Source organism: Cydia strobilella, chromosome 11 (genome assembly GCF_947568885.1).
Source record: "Cydia strobilella chromosome 11, ilCydStro3.1, whole genome shotgun sequence".
In the NCBI taxonomy this organism is placed as follows: Eukaryota; Metazoa; Arthropoda; class Insecta; order Lepidoptera; family Tortricidae; genus Cydia; species Cydia strobilella.
In genome coordinates this window covers 254757-280259 of record NC_086051.1, presented here as the reverse complement: position 1 = coordinate 280259, position 25503 = coordinate 254757, and the positions used below count along the sequence as shown (strand labels likewise).

The 25503-nt window shown below is 37.1% G+C and overlaps 1 protein-coding gene and 1 long non-coding RNA gene across 2 annotated transcripts in view; both read left to right on the top strand.

Moving 5' to 3' along the window:
- LOC134745416 (uncharacterized) overlaps nt 1–25503 on the top strand; it is a 217525-nt gene that overhangs the window by 16260 nt on the left and 175762 nt on the right. The gene's annotated exons all lie outside the window — the stretch shown is intronic.
- Nucleotides 1–25503, top strand: part of LOC134745391 (protein N-terminal asparagine amidohydrolase) — a 91765-nt gene that overhangs the window by 17477 nt on the left and 48785 nt on the right. The window contains exon 2 of the mRNA XM_063679429.1: nt 4530–4576. The gene's annotated coding sequence lies outside the window, so the exon portion shown is untranslated. The remainder of the gene's footprint in view (nt 1–4529; nt 4577–25503) is intronic.

Genomic DNA, 25503 nt, shown 5'->3' with positions numbered 1-25503 from the left:
ATGTTCTTTCACTGATATGCGTTAAAATTGTTAAATAACAAACGAAACCGTCAACGCCATCTAAACGACTGTAGGCCAAAACTAGTAGCGCCCTCTGAACGTAAATCAAATTTTTCCTTACACTGTATCCATCTATTACGGAGTTATATCTTTCTTTGGTTATACTTACTTACTCCTCTGGCGCAGCGACCCAAAGTGTGTCTTGGCCTCCAACACGACAGTTCGCCACTGATCCCGGTCCTGTGCAGTTTCTCGCCAGTCTTGGACCTGGAGCTCGCGCAGATCAGCGTCCACCACACAGTAGAACACCGCGTAGTTATAACACTTTTTTTTTAAGTTAACAAAACACCATGCATAATAAGAAAGTAATGAGGTCATTGACTTCAGAGAATATCAAACAAACGATTTGATTTACAAACAAGTTAATCACAACCACATGTAGCAACACTTATCTTTATATTGTCGTAAATTATACAGAAAATATAAATCATTCGAGTGAGCGACAGTTTTTTTTCTCGCCATCTTCGGTTTACGAAACTCAAGCGTTATCTGTGTTCCGAGAATCGAACGTTGAAAAAACGTCCGGTGACGACAACTGAATTTTATGAAATAATTCAAGTGTCAACACATGCGAAATAGTTATTTACGATACAAGTGCGGAAAAGAGGAAATTCGAAACGAATGGCGATAAATTAAAACACGACCGCAGGGAGTGTTTTAAATCGACACGAGTTGCGAATTACCAATTCGCACGTGTATCGTACAACGTTCTACATATGGCCCTTAAACCTTTGACATATGCACGAAAAGTGCTCTTTTACGCGCTAGTGCGAGAAAGAAGCACCATATTAACTGTAAATTAACTTAAAGTTGTTCATAAAGGGTTTGAATCTGTTTGTAAATCGATAAAACACATTTGAAATATTTTTACTAAAGCTTATTATGTATTGTTTTGTCCGACCTTGGTTAGTAAAACGTATTCTCATTACTTAACTTGCTAGAATCGAAGGCTTAAGACGAAAGGGGACGACCGCCTCGAAACCGGTTTTCCATACAAACGTATTCCCCATTTTCCTCTGGATTTCCTTTATTGAATTTTTTTTACACAATTTGATGTATTTTAATCATAGCTATGTCGTATGACCGTTTTTTTTGTTTGTAACTTATAATACTAGGTTTTGCGAAAAAAACAAGTATCTACCAATAACTTATTTTTTATGTACCTACACATACATTAAAAAAATCGAAAAAGGAATACAAAAAAATGATTTTTTTTTGGCGAAATTGACCTTAACTCATATACCTTTTTCCTTCTTTTGGAATATTTCGGGGAATAGTACAAACTATGTAATGACTAAATAAAAAATGTTTTCACGTTTGTTAAAACTTCAAAACAATGTCACGGTAAAAGCTTATTATGAGCTCGGACTAGGAATTGTTAAATAGATTTTATGATATTACCACACCATATACAATGATATTCTTAAAAAAATACTATTTTTTTATGAAATAAAATATCAACCGAACCACAAAAGAAGAACTAACTTAACTGTTTTAAATTGACAATAGATTTACAGTGGAGTAAAAAATATGGCACGAAAAAAGTGGTTTGAGTAGCGTCCGAGAGGATGGGAATGCCGTTTAACATTATCAAAACAGACTTGGCCGAAATCTATCAAGTACTGGTGTAGGTATACGATCAGAGAAACAATATGTACAAAAAAATGGTAGAATCAACACGGCGTAATAATTGCAAGATCGCCGCATCGCACCAAATCACAGCAATCTCGCGCGCATTATAACAACGTTTCCTAAAATTACACGTTGTACCACACGAGATACTAACAACGCTCAATTGTGGACCTTATCTTTTTACAATAAGTTTTATAATTAGTTAACAGCGTATGTTTATGGAAAGTATTTTAGATGCGCGTTTTGGAATAAAAAACGAATACTTTCATGGCCATCACGTCTAATTTGCGTGCGCGATATGCACATCAAGCGTGGATGATTTAATTTGCTTGTTGGCTTTCTTCGGTGGATGCTTGACGGATAGTATTTGAAAGAATATTTTCTTAATTCCAAACATGCACGCTTAACAATCATATTTTTCGAGTATCTTTACAGCCTCGATGTTGAAGGCCGATAAATGTTAATTACATATGAGACGACATTCTATCTATAAGATGGATGGTTCCTAACTTTGTAAGGAGGCCATATGCAATCAGAAGACCTTCTCCATAGCTCTAATCCGTAAATCTTTAAGTTTGTTTTTAGGGTTACGTACCTCAAAAGGAAACAACGGAACCCTTATATAGGATCACTCGTGCGTCTGTCTGTCTGTCTGTCATAGCCTATTTTCTCCGAAACTACTGGACCAATTAAGTTTAAATTTAGTACACATATGTAACTATGTAAGTTTGTGATCCAAAGATGGACATGTAACGTAAACAAATTCATTTTAAACATGGGAGCCACTTTTGGGGGGTAATTGAGAAAACTAAAAAATAAAGTTTTTCAAACTATATCGTGTTACATATCAAATGAAAATGAAAATTATGAAGCAATCCGGGACGAAACATTAGTCATTTCCGCAAAAACATAAAATGTATAAATTAGTGTCAAATATAAATATTTAAGAACTTCCGAGGGGCTACTGCAAAACATTTCGTTCGTTCGTCTATTTGTCCCTATCGCGATATATAAAGATAAATAAATTTTTGATATTTGATTTTCGCGGTAGGCCCTCAGAAACTTTAAGCTTGTGAATACATTTTTTTTTTCAAAACCACCTGTGCTACTTCATTCCTTAGCATTCTGCAATACATTTATCGCAATGAAACTAAAATGTAGTATATCTTGAGTCATCTATTGTTCAGTGTTAACCACAGTATTGCCATTATCAATAACATCATCCATATAAGGCACTGTACGTACTCGGCGTTATCCCTTAGAGATACAGCACTATTAATTGACCAGAGATGTACCTTAAGTCTTAGCAGTAAGGTTTACAAATTGTCAGCATTTTCCAGTAGAGATACTAAGTTACAAAAGCAAGAGTTAGCTGTAGGTGGACCTTAACCCTTTAGAATAAGGGTTACGAATTGTCAGTGAATAGTGTGGATGATAGTAACATCGCCGTTTAGATGTACACGATCTCTCCTTGTTATGATTTTGTTCCGATATAGGAATTTGTTCTTTGAAAGTGCTTGTTGGGAATATTTCAGACTAGTAGAACTCTATTGGCAAGCTGTAATGGTAACGTGTATTAAGTTATAGTTACCTTTTCCTTCTTCTTTGCCGCTTCGTTCTTGGCAACTGCCAAAACGCTAAACTGAGGGCCTATCGGGAAACACGAAAATCGAAATTTCGTTATCTGCCCCTTTATCGTTCAAATATCCAAGAGTGACAGAGGCAGATACCGAAATTTCGATTTTCGTGTTTCCCGGTAGGTATTCTGATGACCACGAGACCACGACCACTTGGTTTTAGCGATTGGTGACGAGCTTCACAATTTACAACACGCCGCAATTCTTCGCTGTTGGGCTACCTTCCTGGCACATTCGTGTGGCACACCCATCCACTGCAGCTAGAGAAGAATTTTATTTATTATTATTTACAACGACGGGACTTAATCGCGTAAAATAAGTATTAAACCCACCTCCGACGTTATAGTAGAAAAATCCGTGAAGCCATTGAAATCAAGAAACATAGAAATTTCAATCGAGACGAAGGTTTTAAGATCTCATCCACATGGAACCCAGTCATTAGTAAGTGTAAGCGAAACCAAATATCGAAAGTTGAAAAATCGAATATTGTGAGTGTTGTGTGTCGACCCGGTAACATCCCTAGTGCGCAAAACGTTCAAGTTAATAAACAAGACCAAGTGCGGGTAGTTCGAAAAACTCGCGCGCCTAGAAGATGTTGATGTCAACTTTAGCCAGTCTTCTCCGAGACCACGGGGACAACGCCGTCCTCGAAACGTCGGAGGTGGGTTTAATACTTATTTTACGCGATTAAGTCCCGTCGTTGTAAATAATAATGAGTAAAAATCGTGAAAGTTTAAATCTGAGAAATTTATTTATATAGCATCAAATGTAGAACATGATGTGCACCAACGAACATGAGCAAACGCGGTTTGTGCACCATCGAACTGGCAGTCTGGCACCACTTCGTAAATATAATGGATATAGGCAGTTCGATCAGTGGAAGCATTTGTCCCTCGTAGGCCGTTCACCGGCTACGTGCATAAATAATCGTACGTAATCACTTTTTATCCGCGACACACCATTTAAGCGTCTCTTGATCTCCTACTTACTTGGAATTCCTCTACGGTGCCTTACGTATTTAATTATAGACCTTAACTCGTATCAATAAGATTCACTTATGATCAAGTAATTGTGTCAACGATGTCAGTAACACTTTAACTGGTTGGTGGGTGGAGTTATGTCCTTGCAATAAGGTATAAATTGTCAATTAACTTCGACGATGATACCAGAGTATTTAAGATTTACATATTTTTGTTACAGACATTGGTGCTTCGGATCTGATGAGCCAGTGACTTCGTGATATAAATGTAAGTTTAACCATAGAATAACTAATAGGTTTAACTAAATGTAAGCGTTGTTATAATTACGATCTAAGATCACTGTATTTGTTATGGACGGGCGACTTATGTCTCATAAACCCAGCTGCCACCGTACAATTTCAGTTACGCTCGCATTTTAAAAATAATTTGTCATGAATATTCAAGTAAGATATATCTATATCTGGTACTAGTTTTGTTGCTTCAAAATTGTACCTAATACAAAGAAATTAGAGCGAATAGAAGTTTTACATACAAAACTTCTACCCGCCACAGGGCACTGTTTTCTCTGGGCATTCATATTGTCAGTCCGCTCGCTCCGCAGATAGTAGTGCCGGTGTCAGTGTGTCATTAAAATACCGAAATAGTGCAATAAAACGTTATAAGCTGTCATCTCCTTAATGGACGCCGTGTTTAATGGCTGTAAACGTTACTTGCTTTATATCTTATACCTGTCTCCTATCGCTGTTCGCGGCTAATTAATTATTGTTTATATTATGTATTTCAAGTCACCCTTAGGACAATGTAGAATGATGTTAGGCAAAATTTGCCACCGAAATAATATAGCGTTTTTTATTTTGTTAACCAAAACTCAGACTCAGGCACAATGTCCATGCGCTCGGTCACAATGTCCACGCGCTCGGTCACAATGACCACGCGCTCGCACAAAGGAAACAATGGCTTTTGTTTAACAGATTAGGGTCTGCCGTAAAAATAATTTGAGAAGATTCAAACTATACACAGTAAAGTGAAATAAAAGTGTGTGAAAACATGTCAACTGAAATTTGGTTTGACCTATATTCATACAACGCACACTACAAACCAAAATTAAACGTATTTAGATCCCTCGATGCTTTCATAAATTCTTCTATATATGCTGGGGCCACACTAACGGGCAACGCCGGGAAACGCGTTAATTATCGCGTTAATTCGCGTTTCTCATACGGCCACACTGGGATTATCGCAATAATCAACCGCATTTCCCGCTGTTTCCCGTGTGCGGCCCCGGCAATAGGGATTCATTTGGGTGCCCGACAAAATTTCAAGCAGGTTAGTAACATTTTCGGGCCATAGTATGCTGACAAACTATTCTGCTGATCAAAATTCATTAACATAATTCTTGCCAACCAATATGTGAATATATTGCTGAGTTTGCTGACCTCAATAATACCCAAGTTTATTCGTTTTAAATTCCAGTTGCAATACTTTAATAGCTTTACGGTCCATTTGCTTACCATTACTCGTTTACATACCTACTCGTTGTCATAAAAACCGTGTCCTAATTCTAACCTTATTTCTAGTAACTGCAACATTGTACTTTTACTACCATCATTTACGTAATCCAACATTATAGCAATAAACACTGGTTTAGCACAGAAAATATCGCAATAAATATCGCAATACTAATGTCTCAGTGATCCCGATCTCATCTGTTATCTAGATCTTATTGTCACGTTTCATCTTATCTGTGTAGTTGTGGGTTGGAGAGGGACGGGGTTATTTTATTTTGAAATGTAATTATTGCGAGTTAATGAGAGTAGTTCTGGGAAGGCAATTTGCGAGGATGCGAGGTGGTTGCGAAATTTGCTATTTGCGTCGAGATCGGACTGTATTTGTGGTATTGCGAAGAAATCAAGTAATTTAAGAAATACACCTGGGAAACATGGTATATTAAATTTTCTAATTGATCTAGCTATACACGGTGTAACATGAGGATACCGAATAATTTTAACAGCGTATTCCTGATCATATTTAGACTAAAATGTCCTATTAAACTTTTCTGTAATTTGCCTAGTTTCAGAGTTAATACCAAATAAAAAAAACTAATATTCTCTTCGGTTACCGCGATAGTTACTCATGAAATAAAACTATGAAAACGGATTATATCGCGTATATTGAATTTATAATACATCCCGACGTTTCGAACTCTTTACAGCGTTCGTGGTCAACGGGTGACTGAGGAAAAATTACAAAGTGCAAAAATACCCACATACTAAAATAATGAACAATCATAGACTACAAACTTTAAGGCTGGTTGTACATGCAAAATCGGTTCATAAGGCTAGTTATACACTACAATTATTTTCAAGTAAAGATATATATACGCGATAAAAAACTACGCCGGCTCCAACCCTACACCACGGACCCGAGAAGATTTAATTCCCTCCTAAGTTGTAGGAGGGTATCCCAATATGGGACCGGCAACAAACTCGGCGGGACACATCTTTTCAAAACATCAAAAAAACTAGTTTTCATTGTTACATAGTGCAAAACGCATTTTTGATGTCGATGTTGCCACTGTGGGACGTAGTCTAAGTAACCTTATTCATAGATGTCAAAAAGTGACAAACACTTTGTAAAAACTACGTTTTACGAAAAAAAAGTAAAAATCCATTTTAAGTGACAAGTTTACCAATAATATTTACTTTTTATGTACAAATACATCTGAAAAATCGAAAAAAAAAAAAAACGATAGCTATAACGATGTTACTAACAATATTGTATGGAATTTTGAACGTTCCGAAATAAAGATATATTTTTTTATTATCCCAGTACATTCTCGTCGTCTTTCATAAACCGCGTTGTATTGTTTTATCAGTAACATCGCCATCCGATTAGACTCGCTGCGCCGGCGCCGCCCCCGCGCCACCTTACCAACATTATTCTATGTGCTAGACGAAACCTTTTCAAATTACGACCATTATAAGGCTGAATATAGTTGGATTTTAAGTATTTAAATTATTCTAGACACAAGGGAAGGTCACCCTTCATTAGCGCTTTCATGGACCAGAAGCTCTTCCAGGCGTTCTCGATAGGAGATGGCGGGACGACTTGGACGCATTCTACCCCAAATGGTGGGAAAATGGCGATGACAGGGTCGAGTGGAGAAAACGAGGGGAGGCCTTTGCCCAGCAGTGAGACACCAAAATAGGCTAATATAAAAATAAAAAAAAATATTCTAAACAAATGGATAGAATATTACTTACTGATGTGCAAGTCATAATATTTCTATGTAACATTTCGAAGTAACCCATGCATAAAGCCTTCCTCATTATAACCATATACCGTAGTTTATAGACGCTTGCATCTCCAAAGGGGTCAAATGAACGTTGGGGACCATTAATGAAAACTGTCGACGTATCTTTTCTTCACCATTAATCAAAATACGGTCAAGGAGTATAATTTCATTATCATTTCGTACCTTGTCACAGTGACAATATTATGAGGTCCCTAGCGACCTTCATACAAGGGCCTGACACTCTTTGATAGAGAAAGATAGTCTAATTGCGATTCCTATAAGAGGAAAGAGAAAATAGTGACATGCTGTGTCCTTATCACCGACCGGGTTTTTTTTCATGGTCGGGTTATGGCAGCATAGGTAGGAGGCGATGGCGAAATACCGAAATTTATAAGAGTGAAAGAGAAAAAGGATTATGCTGCCATACATTAATCTGTCAATACATGAATATGTCTTTCTCTTACCCCTGGTCGCTCGGTTTCATGTCTATAACTACTATACTATGTCTATGCCTTCATATGATTGTCACTGTGGTACGAAATGATACGGAAATTAAATTATTTGACTGTAGATATATCCCATGACTCATGACAGTCATGAAATAGAAACAAAAGTCTCTAAATACTATACTTGTGAATTCCAAAGACAAATCTTTATCTTTACCAACACCAACAACAGGTCTAGGTATACTATAGGTAGATCCGAATAACATTCGAGACAAAATATCTTGTGAATAATCACATCATGCGTATGCGATTATGCACGCGTCTCCACGCATGCGCCTTATCAAAGCTCACGCCATACCAAAGCTTACTTAATATAAACCTAACATCTACACCTATTAGGTCTATTTTTAAATGAACAAAGGTTTTTATGAAAAATCGTACTTGTTTGTTTGCAGGTAAACATTATGCTAGTATGTAATTTGTATGATACACGATGTACTGATTTGAGAGGGGTGGTCGGAGATGGCTATTATGTTTTAGTCTCGCTATTGTTTGAGTGAATACTGTAATATTCTATCAGATTATGTGAGATATGCAGCTTTCTCAATATCGCTGTGCGATTATTTTCTTCAGATAGGTGAATGTTCATGCATAAATAATTTGATGACTGACTTAAAATGTCTTATTAATAACTCAGATTGACGATGCAGATCCTTACATCGTCTAAATCTAAATTAACCTTTATTTTTTGAATTGCGTCCTCTATGTGGCGGTGGTTGTTTTCCTTAGGGCATTCTGCACTAAACGAAAAAACCGGCCAAGTGCGAGTCGGACTCGCGCACCGAGGGTTCCGTACTTTTTTAGTGTTTGTTGTTATAGCGGTAACAGAAATACATCATCTGTGAAAATTTCAATTGTCTAGCTATCACGGTTCATGAGATACAGCCTGGTGACAGACGGACAGACGGACAGCGGAGTCTTAGTAATAGGGTCCCGTTTTTACCCTTCGGGTACGGAACCCTAAAACTATTGTATTGCGAAATATCACAAAAAGCCGTCAAGACTACTACGAATTGTTACAATCAGGTATATATATAGACTATACTCGTATAGACTATAGTCCTGTACAACTATTGTCCAGTTTTTAACGTTGATTATTAACGCGCCTTTATGATTTGTACTCGTTACATTTATAACATTTAAAACACATTACATCACATTCTCGTTACATTTATAACATTTAAAACACATTACATCACATTCTCGTTACATTTATTTTGGAGCTTAGATAGACAACGGGTTACATGCACTGAGAAAAAATAACTTATCATTTGTCTGTTTTAATACTTTTTAAGTAAATAACAGTACTTAAGTATATTAAATTTTTGTCCATACCAAAGGAACTTTCCAGTCTTAACCTTCAAACAATAAAGCGGGAAATTCATAGATAACATTATGACTAGTTCAGAATTGAATTTATGGCCGGGTTTCACCGTTAACATGCTGTCTAAATACCGTACCGTATGGCAAATTGAATGGAAATGAGCATCTAATACGGAGCTGAATGAATTTAATGTGGTTGTGAGCTTTGTTCAGTTTGTTCACACGCTGTCGTCATGATACCAGTAATATAGCTCGGTTGAGTTATGTCTGACAGCATATCTTTAATTAATAAATCGCTTATCATTAACTGACTTCATAAAGTAAGGTGGTGTCGTGATCTTTGTTTATTTTTTGAGTTTTATATTTGTTTTCTGATTTGTGGAAGACGATCGCACCAGCGATTTGGATAATGCATTTTTTTATTTGAAAGGCTATCGGTACTTTACAGTTGGTTACATTATCACCACTTCAGAATCTGATAAATCGAGAAATTTTCAAATTTGACACCGTCAGCAAAACAGTTAACTTAGCATCCCTACATACCAATGCAAATGTTAAAAGCTAATAGTTTTTATGAGTAATTTTAATGTACCTATTAAGTAATAGTAACGCACGCATATTCTGTTAGAAGCGCTACTTATATGGTGAAACGAAACTGCTAAGCTAATAACCATGTGCCATCATGAACTATAATTAGACTTTGGTGAAGTTGTGATGGAGTATTACCTTTTTGGTGAAGATTACGGATTATTTGTGCCATTTTGAACCAAAAGGGTAACTTATTGTCGCTTGTCAGTAAGGCGCTATTTCCATATAGCTTCAATTAGAAATCAACCTTATCGACAAGCGACAATGTGGTACCTTTTAGTTGAAAACGTCACATTTAACCACTCCGCAGCAAGCCAGTGTGCCCTCACCCTTGCCCGCTATAGTTTGCGATGTGTCGTGTCCGGCACCGCATTATGCCAGCGAAATGCATAACATGCAGTGCCGGATATTAATCTCTTCACTGCAAACTGCATTTCTAACACTCACTTTACAAACCTCGTGTCTTATTCTCTCTCTCCAGCGTGAAATCAACCTTATCCCCTTTTTAATAAAGTTAGATTTACATTAGAATGTGTATGCGTGGTGTGAGGTGCGAATACTGCGAGTGTTGGCAGTTTAGTTACGGACGTCTCATGCATGTATAGTGCTGACAATGGGCTTCAAGACGTGTTCTTGTTTGGTACCGATCTGCGAACAATCCTCACTTTTACAAGTTTTTATTTAACTTGCCGTGATTGTATGTGTGTATGTTTGTGTGGAGCATCTTTTCCACCTCTAATTGCTACTCACACAATTTGATAAATTATCCTATGGTGTCGAGTTTCACAAAAGTGGTTATACAGTGGCCCTGTCACGTTGAAACAAGTAAGGCTTTCCTCCTGTCCGACAGAATCCTAAACAACAAACTATGGTTACGAGTACAATACCCATAATGTACCCATACTTAAAGATCACGCACCTCTTTCCAATGTTTTTGTTCGAAATTTGGCCCCGCACAATTACGCCTTACGACAAGTTCTTATGTGCATAGTAGTAGTAAAATAATGGGAAATGTTATTGTGACGTTAATTATGCAAGATTTTTCTTGAAATAAAACTATGAAAACGGATTATATCGCGTATATTGAATTTATAATACATCCCGACGTTTCGAACTCTTTACAGCGTTCGTGGTCAACGGGTGACGTCGGGATGTATTATAAATTCAATATACGCGATATAATCCGTTTTCATAGTTTTATTTCATGAGTAACTATCGCGGTAACCGAAGACAATATTAAGATTTTTCTTGTTTGTGTTAGTTTTGGGTCAAACTCGTGCGTGGTTTTGACGGTTCTCGAGTGTAATGCGATGACAATACAATATCACGAGTATCATGACACCGATGTTACAGCCACGGTACACGTAAGAATGGTTTCCGTAAGAGGTGTGTTTTCGCTCATTTTATGGTTATGACTGTGACAAAAAGTTGTGATACATGTCAATTATCTGGTCGGATTGCATGACATAACTTAATATTTTGTATTGTTTTAATTTAAAAATATATTTTTATATCTTATAATCTAGTCACACTTAATTTATAATTTTGATTATTTACATTTGAATTTTTTGTTTCTTATTTTATTTTATTGCTATTTAAATGTTAATTTAATTTATTTGACATGGCGTGTTTTAATTTTGAGGTTTATGATAAGGTCCTTATTTTTTTGTAATGTATTGGACTGTTTGTTTAAAATAAACGTATTGAATTTACTTGAATTGAAAATGTGCTTAGATGGTAGTAGTAGTCTAAATATTTTTATTGTACACGACAGGTTCACATAAAATTTACACAAATTGGGATACAAAGGTGAACTTATAAATGATATAGTAGTATTAGTAGTAATCACTTTATTGTACACAACACAGGTTTACAAAAATAAATTATAGTAATGGAAGTACAAAGGCGAACTTATCCCTATAAGGGATCTCTTCCAGCTAACCTTCGAGTAGATGAGTGGAAAACTATAGCCAGGTCAGATAGACAAACTTACAGGATGTACAAATTAATATTTAAAAAAAGAAATAACACTAAAGATTAAAATACATACATGATATAGTGCCACTCAAAAAAAGGATAATATATTTTTATCTTTATTGACACATTTTTAACCGTGATATCGGATATATAACAGATGATAAACTGTATACCTGGAATTCTAAATGTTACTTTATCTTTGATGAAGTGCATGATAAGTCGATATGACAAAATGCATTATTTTTGTTTTACAAAAGATTATATTTATTTACCTATTATATGAATACATTCAATACATTTCGGACATTACTTTTATTGATTTCTACTAAGTTGTAGAAAGCAAACCCAACAGTTATAAACAGCGTATTTATAGCCTGTAACAAGTAATTTACACGCATGCGCGGTAATGCGAAGCTTCGACTAATTATGGTTGAAGATAAAGTATGTTATAACCAACTGCTGTAAGGCAGTTGGGCCGTAAGACCCGTAAGTTAATCCCAATCAGATTTGCATCTGTAGATAATACTCACTCCGCAGTACATGTTGCTTTACCAGTATTTTATCATCATTGGCCGTCGAGTCTATTACATACTTGGAAAAATTACAGACTACACATTATACAAGCAGTGTCTGGTGGGGCGACGTTTTTGGAGCCCGTGTTAAGTCCACGTGAATTAGACCGGCATATAACATTTTTGGTAGCGAAGACATTTATGGGGCAAGGACTCGTATTTAAAAAAAATAAAAAAATTAAACGTTTATTCAAAAATCTTACTTACAACTAAATACATATTTTCTTCTGCCAAACCACTGGCAGACAAGGCTCCTTTGTGTTTGTGTTAGCGGTTGATATGTGACTTAACTTTATCTTAAACCTAAACTTACACTTAAATACTACTCCGCCACAGATTATATCTATAATTCCGCCGAGACAGAGCTTTGCTCTACCAACCTTTTATAAGTGGACTATGTGTACAAACACAAGAGATAGAAGCGACGAAAGACCTTGTACATGGTCTTTCATACGGTCTTTCTCACATTTACCTTAAGCCAATACGTGAGCGGCAAACACGACCACAAGCCTGGCATGGTCAGATCCATGAGTGATGGAATGAATGGCATAATCGCGGCAGTAATGGGGCTGCAAACGTCACTCATTTTATCAAGGATATTGACAGATACTCGTACAGCAGTTGAAGTAGAAGGGCATTACTTTCCATTTTGACATTATGTACGTTTAATATCTGCCAAGTTAAACCAGTTTGACAGCACTGGCTTCCCTTGAGACCCGAGTTGACTGAGTTGACATCCGAACGTCACATTTAGTCTCGATACTGGTAAAGCCCAAGTTTCTTATACTGTAACATAGCCATCTAACTTCTTAACGAGTCGTAAAGCTGCTCAAACCGAGCGTTTCAATTAATATGTATGCGTACTTACCTCGCTGGCTGATCGGTTCCAGTTGCCGATCAGCAGTCTATTTGGTCACCCCGAGGATTCCGGTCACCCCAAGGAATGCGGTTAGACTTTTACTTAGAAATCGAAATATTCTAAGGCGGTTTATGAGTAAATCGTCAATATTGCATTCAATTAACTCTAATACGTTTAACTATAAATTTCTATTCGACTGGATTTCTAGCTCTTTCAGCATTCAAACTGTGAATCATACTAATCTACAACTATCAGGGAGGAAAATGGGGACTACGTTTGTATGGAGAAGTGGTCGTTCACTATCATCTACACACACACACACACACACATCACTACACACATCATCATCATCATGATGATGATGATGTATCATCTACTACACATGCGAAAGAAAGATCCGAAGCGACTTGTACATTAAACATAAAACATAAAGATCATCCATTAATTTAATAATATTCTAGTATTTACCGTTCCCAAAGACATTTCTTGAAAGTAATGTTGGGAGTCGAGTTTTTAGTTTGACAGCGTATAATAATATCTTAAGGTGGTTCGATTTTCATACAAAATTCAATCTGCTTTAATTAAGGCACTACACACTATTACTACACAAATATTTGCTCATTTATCTACTTTCGAATATTCGTTTGCGCTAAATTAATAGAAAAACTTTGTTTCATACAGAAATCATACATAAATCAACGTAATTTTTTCATCAATTTTACGTATGTGTGTGTCACAAATGTCGTGTACAAATACGTTGCGTGCGGCGTTGCCACTCTATGACGTTGGCGACGTTGCCTGGCCGACCTGGCAGGATTTGCAGTGCCGTCATGTTTAGTGCATTTTTATTTGACAGTGTTGACACTGACACATAGGGTCATGTTTATTGTGTCAATTTGTTTGTATAAATTGAAAATGATAGCAACGTCTAAATCAAGTTACAAAAATCATCGGTGTTCTGGTCCGCGAAAATCCAGAAAAATTCAGACTCAATTGAAGCGGAATTCATGATGGTGAAGTTTCGTAAGGTAGGTACAGTTTTCCTTCATTGTACATTGTAATTTTCTCGTGCCGATCTTTTTAGAAAATAATTCTCACTTCTTCCGTAATGGTAGATATAAGCAGTGAACAATACCTATATAATGTAATTATTACTGTTTTGGTTGCCGAATAGTCAATGTGTCACTAACTCTCGGTTTTTTTTAGGTATTGTGCAAAATGAAGAGGCATTCTTGGAAATAAAATGTTTTCCTTCATTAGCCAGAAAAAATCAGGACATCCTCACTGCAATAAAGTAAAATAAAACATTTCCTGGGGATAAAAATTATGGAATTTTGTCTATGAATGAAAAACACAATTATTACTAGGTAAGTAAATGATAACTTTATTAGAATCCATATTGTTGCATCATCTTTCTTCCTATAACATTAGAGATTTTGTGCTATCATGATATTATTTTTCTTTCAGGTACAGGGACAACTACGGATAACAAATATGAAAAAATGTTATTTCATTTGTTGTGTGAATCCATCTACACCAACAAGACATCCACTGCTGGACATAGGCCTCCCCAGGGATCTCCACAACGACTGGTCTTGCAAGACCGGCCAAAATATCGAGAAATAAATAATATAAATAAACATGATAAATATCCCGTTTTCTATAATAGTTATAATTAGAAGGCCATGCAATGTTGTTACTCACTGTACCTACTTGAATCCAAAAAAAAATATAAAAAAAGTTTTAATTTTATTTTACAATTACTACTTTATTCATGAAATAAAACTATGAAAACGGATTATATCGCGTATATTGAATTTATAATACATCCCGACGTTTCGAACTCTTTACAGCGTTCGTGGTCAACGGGTGACACCCTACCCTAGTTTTTTTAGTTTTAGTTTTATTTCATGAGTAACTATCGCGGTAACCGAAGACAATATTACTACTTTATTATTAGTACATAACGATACAAGTGCGAAAAGTAGGAAATTGGCAACGAGTGGCGATAAATTGAAACACGACCGAAGGAAGTGTTTTAATCGACACGAGTTGCGAATTTTCTCTTTTCCGCACTTGTATCGTAAATAACTATTTCAAAATGCAAGGGTACGATGATAGATCTCAATTCAATATAATTTTGCAACGTTTGGCATTATTAGGTTATAAATTGTATGGAGATGAAATCTATCATCGTACCCTTCCAGTTTGAAAAATACTATAGAGGCTGGGCAGTAAGGGATTGCTTTACTTGTAGAACTATATTTAGCCCTTTAAAAAAAAACTGATACCTAACACTTACAAACCTGGACTTCCTTGGGCTAGTGCTACTAAGAATCGTCAGTATTCTCCATCCTTTCTGAGTTGGAAGAACCCAAAAAGGTGAGATTTGTGAAAGTCAGGTTTTCAATATATGTGGCGTTTTTAACCAAACGGGTACCTACTTATTGTTGTCATATTTCCATAAAGCTTCAAAATGAAATCAACCTAATCGACAACCGACAATGTGGTACCTTTTAGTTCAAAACGTCACATATTTTTATAAAACGTTATAAACTAATTTATTAATAATACTGAATATCTGGGAGAAAAAGAAAACATAAGTAAAAACTCAAAAATGCTCGTTTTCCCAGAGATAGGACCTAGCTAGATCGAACCCCTTACAGCAAATTTCATCGAAATCGTTAGAGCCGTTTCCGATATCACTGAAATATATTTCGGTTATATCGGAATCGGACAAGAATTCGAAGAATAAAAGGTATAAGAAACATAAGATAACACAAAAAGGACAAAAAAGTACCCCTGTCGTACCAGTCTCGAACCCGAATCCTCTTGCACGTATTTCCACGAACATACCGCAACGCCATTGCAGCATACTTACACTGCATGAAATTGTCTACTACAAGCATCACGAAAACACTGTTTGCATGTGTGAGTAATAGTAGGAAATAGCATGACAGAAACACTCTGTCGACTTTAAAAGTGTTTTTTGCACTAATGAAGTATTCAATGTTTATTATAATAGTTCAATATTTATGTAAAGAGTGCGCTAAACATACTTTTAAGTATACAGATACCAACACTATTCCACAAAAAAATAAAACCTGAAAATTTGCTAAAGTGACGCCATCTAGCGGGGTTTAAGCTTTGGGTAACCTAGTCGAACCACCTTAAAGTCAAACCACCAATTGGAATTGGGTCAAACACATTTCAGAAAAGGTATCTTCGGTGGACAACACAATAAAAAATAACAACCTGATGGGTACATATAATCAGGCATCGTAAACTGCGAGCGAAATCCATTGAAGTACTAGGGTTGTTACTTAGTCAAGTCAAAGTACCTTATTTCAATGGATTTCGCTCACAGTTTACGATGCCTGCATATAATATACACTGTGGAAAAAAATTGTGGGATCTGGAGGGAATTGCCTTAAAACCTTAAGTTAGCTCATTTTACTTAAAGGAAACATTCTTTTATTTTTTAAAAGAAACAAAACTGCATTCAAGGACTTTTTTAAGTTCGCTTGTTTCGCTTGAGAATAGAACCGATTAAAAATTCCAAAAAAATAAACACGCTATTTTATTCTACTAGTCGATACAGTTAATGTTAATAATAACATTTCCCCAAGAAACATTAGATCGTACACTCGTCTGTCGTACAAAATATCAAGAATATTTTTAGACAAGCGAAATAGAAAATAAAAATGAAAAATGTTTAAATGCAATTTTGTTTCTTTTTAAAAATAAAAGATGTTTCCTTTAAGTAAACTTAAGGTTTTAAGGCATTATCCCTCCAGGGCCCATAATTTTTTCCACCCTGTATGTTTGTGAAATGAAATGAAATTTATTTATGTATGTTGAGAACGGGTTACATATTAGGCTTAAATTCATAAATTGCTACTAAGTAGTCTCACCAAACTACCTTTTCAGGCGTACAGTACATTTAAGGACGACACTTAAGGAGGATTATTGTCTTGAGTCTCAAAAAAATCTTGAAAAAATGTATAAATTGCGCCTAAAAGGGTGCAGCGTAAAAACTTGCTAATTCTCTTAACTTTGCGATGTCTAGAGGCATCTGCATCACTTTGCATGATCGCGTGTACAGTGGCGATAAGTGATAACACTGGACACTTCAGCAGCGCACGCACCAACCATCGATCCGATAAGGTTATGGGAACTAATGGCTTATGTTGAGATTAGTGCCGGTGGAAGAATCACGTCCGTACGGCTATTATTAATTGACCAGGCGAAGTGCGTAGGGTCAACTAGGGGTACATTTCATGTTTGTAAGTTTCATGTTTGCTAGGCAGTGATGGCAGGTGGACTAAAATGTTAACGGAATGGTGGCCGCTTTCGAATGAAAGAAGCTCCTGGTGTCCGTCGGCTCCTTGGGTGGACGACATCCGGAAGATTGCGGGTCACTTCTGGATGAGATTAGCTCAGGACCGGGACAAGTTGTGTACTCCGCGTACTAGAAGAGAAGCCTATGCTCAGTAGTGGGCGATAAAGGGCTGATATGATGATGATGCAGTTCCATGATTGTTACGCGATATCTTGAATATTCTTTACACAGATATATACAATTTTTAACTTAGTTTTTTACTAGCCGATAGCTAGGCAAAGACCTCCCCTCGTTTTCTCCACTCGACCCTTGTCATCGGCATTTTCCCACCATTGGGGGTAGAATGCGTCCAAGTCGTCCCGCCATCTCTTTTTCGGTCTGCCTGCACCCCGGCCTGCACCGTCTATGGTGTTCCGTGGGTTCCTCCAGGGCACTTAGTAGCCATTTTGGCCCACCTTTCTGGGCTTTAACATGGTCTACTTCAGATGGTCTAAGAAACGTAGGTACGTAACTCAGGTAAATCGCAAGAAATTAATTGTCCCATGCAGGATTTATATGTTCACTTTCCCACATAACCTTGTAACCTTAGAAATGAGCGCCGCAGCAACACCGGGCTATCTTCTAATCAGGGTAAACAAGACACAAAGCCGCACTTTCTTCGGGTTTCCACAATTAGCGGGCTCTTTGTTAATACTATACGGAGAGATTACTCCTGCACACAATACTATCCTCTAGCTGCCAAGAAACCTTTACACACAGTTTCCATAAACCACTAATCAAAATAAATGCTCTTGGCAAGTTTTGATTCATGAGTGGCTAGAGGCTAGTAAATAACCTAAGCGCCCTGAATAAATTTTTTTTCTTCTTCCAAATCGTATTTAAAATCCTTATTTATTAAACCAGTCGGTGTCTTAAGTATCGACATTTCTATACAGCTAGTATCGTTGGTGACGTGGATACTTAAGTTAGAGCACTTACTGTTACAGTAGGTACATCCCTATAATGTTATCAATCAGACATACATACAGACATGTCCTGCATAACAGAAACTACTAGCGTTTGGCACACTTTGTCCATCTTCAACTCTATAACTTATTGCACATGTAATTCGCACCTCAGAATCCCATAACTCACACAGATTTCCCGATATATGCAATTACCAAAGATCTAACGGCTATCTTCTGAAGTCAATTCACCATTCGTACACCTTATTTCAAAGAAGTAGGGTCTACAAAATAAATATGTACTACCTTAGTTAAATGTTGTTGGTACTTCTTTCCTCCTTAACTGATGACTTATGTGTTTTATAATCGAACGATAAATTGCTTATAGTCATTTGAAAACATGGAAATCCACAGGTTGTACGCATTTTTAACTTGTTGATAGATGGCATTTTGAAGTAGAAACTGCTTGTGAAGGTGAATCCTACTGAATATTGCATGAAAATATGAATAGAAATGCGTGTAGGTACGACATACAGGGCGTACTAATAGTAATATAGTCTTATGGGGGTCTTACAAAATGATTTATGTATGTCAGTCGTATATACCTATTACGTAATACACTATATTTACTCGGCTTTCTTCAACATTATACCCGAAGATGTAGAGGATATAAATAGAAAGGCTTTTGTCCAAATGCAAGAGAAAATAATTATACCTAACGAACTTAATGGTCACATTCACATGGCAACTGCAGCTGCATTACTGCTGCAACCTTGACGCGGGCCCTGTCACTGCCAATTGACAGTACCCGCGTCACGGCCACAGCAGTAATGCCGCAACTGTAATGTAGCTGCAATTGCGATCCAAATGTCACCTCAAAGAGTACTTTGTAATTGTGGCATAAAAAAAACTGCAAGATAAATTATAAAAAAAATGGTACGTTTCCCTTTGCCAAGTCACGAACTGTCCTAAAGCTGGAAGATACTCAATTTTCTAAGCCTTAGGTATTTATACAGTAGGCCGCTAATGAAAAACGAACGTGTTCTTCATATAAGGCTCGATATGATCAGTACAGGTACAGGCGGCGTTGGCTCCAGCGCTCACTTTCTATTTGTTATCTCGATTGAGGGCTGGGATGACACTACCGTGAGAGCTAGCTGTTCCTAATCGCTTATAGTAGGCTTAGCAAATGCCTCAAGCGGACCAGTGCCAGTGTGACCTCATACAAGGCGTCCCATATAGTAGTACAGTCAACTTCCATTACATTTCTTATGGAAGCTGTGTCAGCGAGTTTAGCATGCGGTTCAAACGAACTACATTATTCTGTGGTTAATAGGACGGGGGCTGGTGTGGGATGCCAAATGTGTGGACACGCTGGCCCTTTTCCTATAGCGAACGGCTGAATCATTGAAAAATGGTATCGGCCACTAATACAGCTTCGTCCATTTCGGTTATAAAGTAGTTTCATCATCTGTTTTTTATGTTTCGTTTTACGAAGGAAAGAAACTATATAAAAATACACACAAGATAGAGAATTGCACACACACAATATATCGACCGCAACCGAAAACTGAAAGTGTATCTGGATGACAGATGCAAAAATGGCGTGATTTCCAAACATAATGAGCTGTTTGTGTTCATTTCGCTGAGCCCTCAAGGTGTCTCTCATAACACTGTGCTAAGCATTGACAACAGCACGAAGTCGCCAATTACTCGTTTTTGCCGTGTTTCGCCCGCACACGATTAGCCGTTATTTATTTAATTCCCGGGAATGGAAACTTGACGATGTGTTACCTTCTGTTTCTTAACCTTTTCGCCGCCTAGAATTATAAGTACCCAATATGATTATTTTGTAGTTAGCAGGGCTTTCTTCTACCTTACTAAAGCAAAATACGCCCTGGCGTCCGTTGGCTCGTTGAGTGGACGACATCCGGAAGATTGCGGGTCACTTCTGGATGAGATTAGCTCAGGACCGGGACAAGTGGCGTACTGGAAGAGAGGCCTATGCTCAGCAGTGGGCGATAAAGGGCTGGTATGATGATGATGAAAGCAAAATTCAACTAAAGTGCATTACGGATATGATGGTCGTTCTTGTCTACGAGACAGCGTGATCATTAAAGACAGTGTCCATCACAATATCACAATCAATCGCGCGGTGTTAATAAGTGACGGTTATTTTTTATCACGTAGATAAGCAATCCGTAATACGCCTGCAGTACGAGTACTACAACTAATAGGCACCTCGAAATGAAGATACTTATCCTAGTTGATTTTGGACCATAGGAGCTTTTGGACTACATATGTGACGGTTTCAACCAAAAGGTACCACATTGTCGGTTGTCGATAAGGTTGATTTCTAATTGAAGCTATATGGAAATAGCGCCTTACTGACAAGCGACAATAAGTACCCTTTTGGTTCAAAATGGCTCATAAGTTCTGTCACTGGCTTTTAAAATTTAAATTTGGAACTCCTAAAACAAAAACCGTTCTGCATTTGAATTTCGAATCTTTATTAAATATTTGAGTAGTATAATTTTGCAATTTTCTGTTTTCTTCAACATGGAGTGGACGCTTAAAGATAGCCGTACCGCAATAATTGCACTATATCGTTGTGGTCACTCGCCGACTAAAATTTTTAAGCTACTTAAAAATTTAAAATTCTCTAAGATTTGTGTATCGTACCATAGAAAGATACAGTGAGGTCTCTAGTTTAAATGACAAGAAAAGAAGCGGTCGTCCGCGTACAGCTAGGACTCCAGCGGTTGTACAAGCAATTAGGGCACGCATTGCCAGAAATCCCGCTAGGAAACAAAAAGTTATGGCCCTCCAGATGGGTTTGAGCAAAAACACGGTGAAAAGAGTGCTTAATCAAGACCTGAGACTTCGTGCTTATAAACGAAAAACTGGCCATCTTCTCAATGGTCGGCTTAAAGCTTTAAGGCTTAAAAGATCTAAAGCTTTATTGAAGAAGTACGCTAAAAATAAGCACCGTTGTATACTGTTTTCGGACGAGAAAATTTTTGACATAGAAGAAAACTGTAATAAACAAAATGATAGAGTGTACGCTCGCAATAGTAAAGAAGCGTCTAATAGCATTCCCCGTATTCAAAGAGGTCATCACCCTTCATCTGTGCTGGTTTGGCTGGGAGTTTCTTATGCGGGCGTCACTAGTATGCATTTTTGTGAGAAAGGAGTAAAAACTAGTGCCAAAGTGTACCAAGACACGGTGTTGACTAATATTGTGAAACCACTATCCCATACGATGTTTCTAAACCAGCATTGGGTTTTCCAGCAGGACTCTGCTCCAGCCCATAAGGCAAAGTCTACACAAGCCTGGCTCGCCTCCAATAAAATCGACTTTATACGGCATGAAGATTGGCCCTCCTCTAGCCCAGATCTTAATCCTTTAGACTATAAAATATGGCAGTATTTAGAGGAAAAGGTGTGCTCAAAACCTCATGCAAATCTAGACTCGCTGAAAAAATCTCTTGCTACGGCAGTGGCCAATATCGACATGAAAGTGGTGCGTGAATCCATTGACGACTGGCCACGAAGACTTCAAGCCTGTGTAGATAATTATGGCGGTCATTTTGAATAAATGTTATACATTTAGATTCTCTAGTTTAGCTTTCAAACGCTGTACAAATTATACGGAATAAACTTAAACTTTTGATTTTATTTGATACTATGTATATGACAGAACTTACGAGCCGACTAGGTATAGTTGGGTGGATTTACGGTAGTAGTAGGTAATGTATCCAATTACGTTCCGAAAACTTACATATTTATTTTCAACAGTTTAATTACTTTCAAGAGAATCACATCGCAAAAAAGCAAGGTCGCATTATCGCGCCCCAACAGAATGACCTAGACTCTAGGCAAGATCTAGGGCCTAGACGAAACATCAAACTCAAATGGTCCTTTACAATTTACCTATAAGCTGTGCAATTTGCACTGCAATTTACACTACAGTGCAAATTGCGCAGTGAACTTCTCCAAATGTCTCGACTATGCATCTTATGTGCTAATAGAATCCGACTGGTACAGCAAAACTCATTGACAATCGATGGACCTTATCTGATTGCATTAAGGTTCACATTCAGTTAACATCGTGGACGGCGGTACTCGCGAAAATGCCACTAGGAATTATATTGGCACATCTTGCAGATATGTTGCGTTCGTATCTAATTAAAGTTTATGCGTACGCCGCTCAGTTATCTCCCGACTTGTTTATATGCGCTGTGATATGTTACGGAACAGTATTTAGATCATTGCGAGACTGGTAACTCTATACCGTTTGCTTAATCTTAACGGGAATATGGATTTTATGTATTCATCTATACATTTATTTCTCTCTGCTGATTTTGCTAAATGTGCGTGTTCTACTTTTAAGGATTTGCCACACTGGATGCGTTCTGCGGGTAGCGAGCGGTCAGGGCAAACTTCAACTTCAAAGGTTGCTGTCAATGTTGTTCATACATAATGCGGGTTTGACCTGACCGTTGACCGCAGAACGCATCCAGTGTGGCAAATCCTTTTTTGAAGAATGTGATGTCGATGTCCCTATCCAATATCCATGGTATAGTTACTTGTAAGTACTAACTTTTAAAGCAAAATTCAATATACACATGGACAAATTTAAAGGAACGCAAAAAAGGTTTAATTAATAAAGAAAAATTAATTAATTAAGTATATATTAAGTATTAACGCATGTTGTGTTTACCTATAATTGCATAGACACTTTTATTCATGTACTGTTGGCTTTTATTTGTATTTTCTGTAGTGTTGTATCTGTTGGTAAACCTTAAATAAATAAATAAATAAAATAAAAAGTGACCAAGAATTCCAGTGCTCAGATTTTGAATCGAACCAGCGCCCTCTGCATTCGCGATTGATGCCTAGGCCACTCGGCCACCCGGGCCACGCGGCATTGGCCGAATTTTCTCAACTATGTAATGTACAGTCAAGGGCATAAATATATATACATGCTCAAAGTTTCAAAAATATGAGTACAGTCGAGTTCATAAATATGTGTACATTTCTTCACCTTAATCCATTGCAATAAGGTGAAAAAATGTATAATATTTATGAACTCGACTGTACGCTCTTACACCTTCTAACCTTAGACAATAAAGTCGCGTTCACATATTTTTGAGCCATTTGTCTGGATCGATATTTTTACCTTCGACTGTATATGCATTTTCTTAAGGACTTACGGCGTCCTGAAATTATCTAGCAAATATTTGTAAAAGCCTAGCTATTTAGTAATCAAAATCATCGCCATCTACAGCCGTGTTAAGTAATTCCTGTCTGGAACGTTTCCCGATCGCGGCCGAATCGCATATCGCGACAAAATCGCGAGTCGTAAATCCAGACGGCCATTGTTGGTCTTATATGGCTCGGCCGAAATAAATCACGATCGGACCATATCGAACTTATCGAAGTACGATGTTGCGATTTGTTGTCGAACTGGCGAGAGGTGGTGCAAGCAACTAGTATACTATGTAATTTTTCGTTTAATTTAGTTATTCTAAAATTATTCTACATATTTCTGTTAAAAATAATATCCCGCATACATATCAATGTGGTTCAGTAAGGGGGCAGACTGAAAATCAGCGCTGTGCAGTCAATGCTTAATTAAATGGCTGGCGCAGCACATGCTGAGCCCGTTCCTTTTGTCGCGCATGTTAATTGTTAATGTTATTTTTAAATATAATTATTCCTGTAATCTCTCTTTTGTTGTGTGGCAATAAATGTTTTCTTATTCTTAAGTGTACTCTCTGTATACATAATTTTTATTCATCAAAATAGGTAAAAAAGGGTTTGAAACTTATTTAAAATATCTCTAAATTATACTAAAGGCTACAAAAAACATTAAAATTAAATGTAATCAATAACTAAAAACTTAATTAAACAAATGTACAAAAAAACTTCCACAAATTTCCAAAAAAAGTGACCCGTTAGTTGATTCATGTGTACACTCCTATATAGTTTTTAGGGTTCCGTACCCAAAGTTAAAAACGGGATCCTATTACTAAGACTCCACTGTCCATCTGTCTGTCTCATGATTCGTGCTAGCTAGACAGTTGATCACAGATTATTTCTGTTTCGCTATAACAACAAACACTAAAAAAAGTACGGAACCCTTGGTGGGCGAGTCCGACTCGCACTTGTCCGGTTTTTTTTACTGTAACCATGCTTTCTTTCTTTATCGTACCATAAAGTGTTTACTTACTGTATACTGTTTTAAAAATAAGAAAAATAAATACTCTAGAGCGAACTAATTAAAGTTTCTAAAGACATATTGACCGGGATAACCTAACCGGGGTCTAGTGAAACTAACCGTGAATCATTCAAAACTCTTAAAGTTTCTAATGTCAAGTCTCTAATTTTGATATGAATCTAAAAACTGACTCGAGACGAAAACTTCAAAATCTCGAACTTTTGCAGACCTCAAGTTACATTTGTCGCCCGAACCAACCTCGCTTGCGCTCGCGCATACAACTGGAATACACGAGCAGACTATCGTCCGATCGGAGATATTGCTATTGAATTAGCATTACCTCTCTAGATATCGATTATTGAAAAAACAGTGGCCGACAGAGAATGCATCAGATGGTTGGGAAGATCGATATGTCATATTTTGATCGATTGATCGAGAGCTTCAATTTGAAGATTGAATGATATATTTATATTTTTTAGGGTTCCGTACCCAAAGAGTAAAACGGGACCCTATTACTAAGACTCCGCTGTCCGTCTGTCCGTCTATCTGTCTGTCTGTCGGTCAC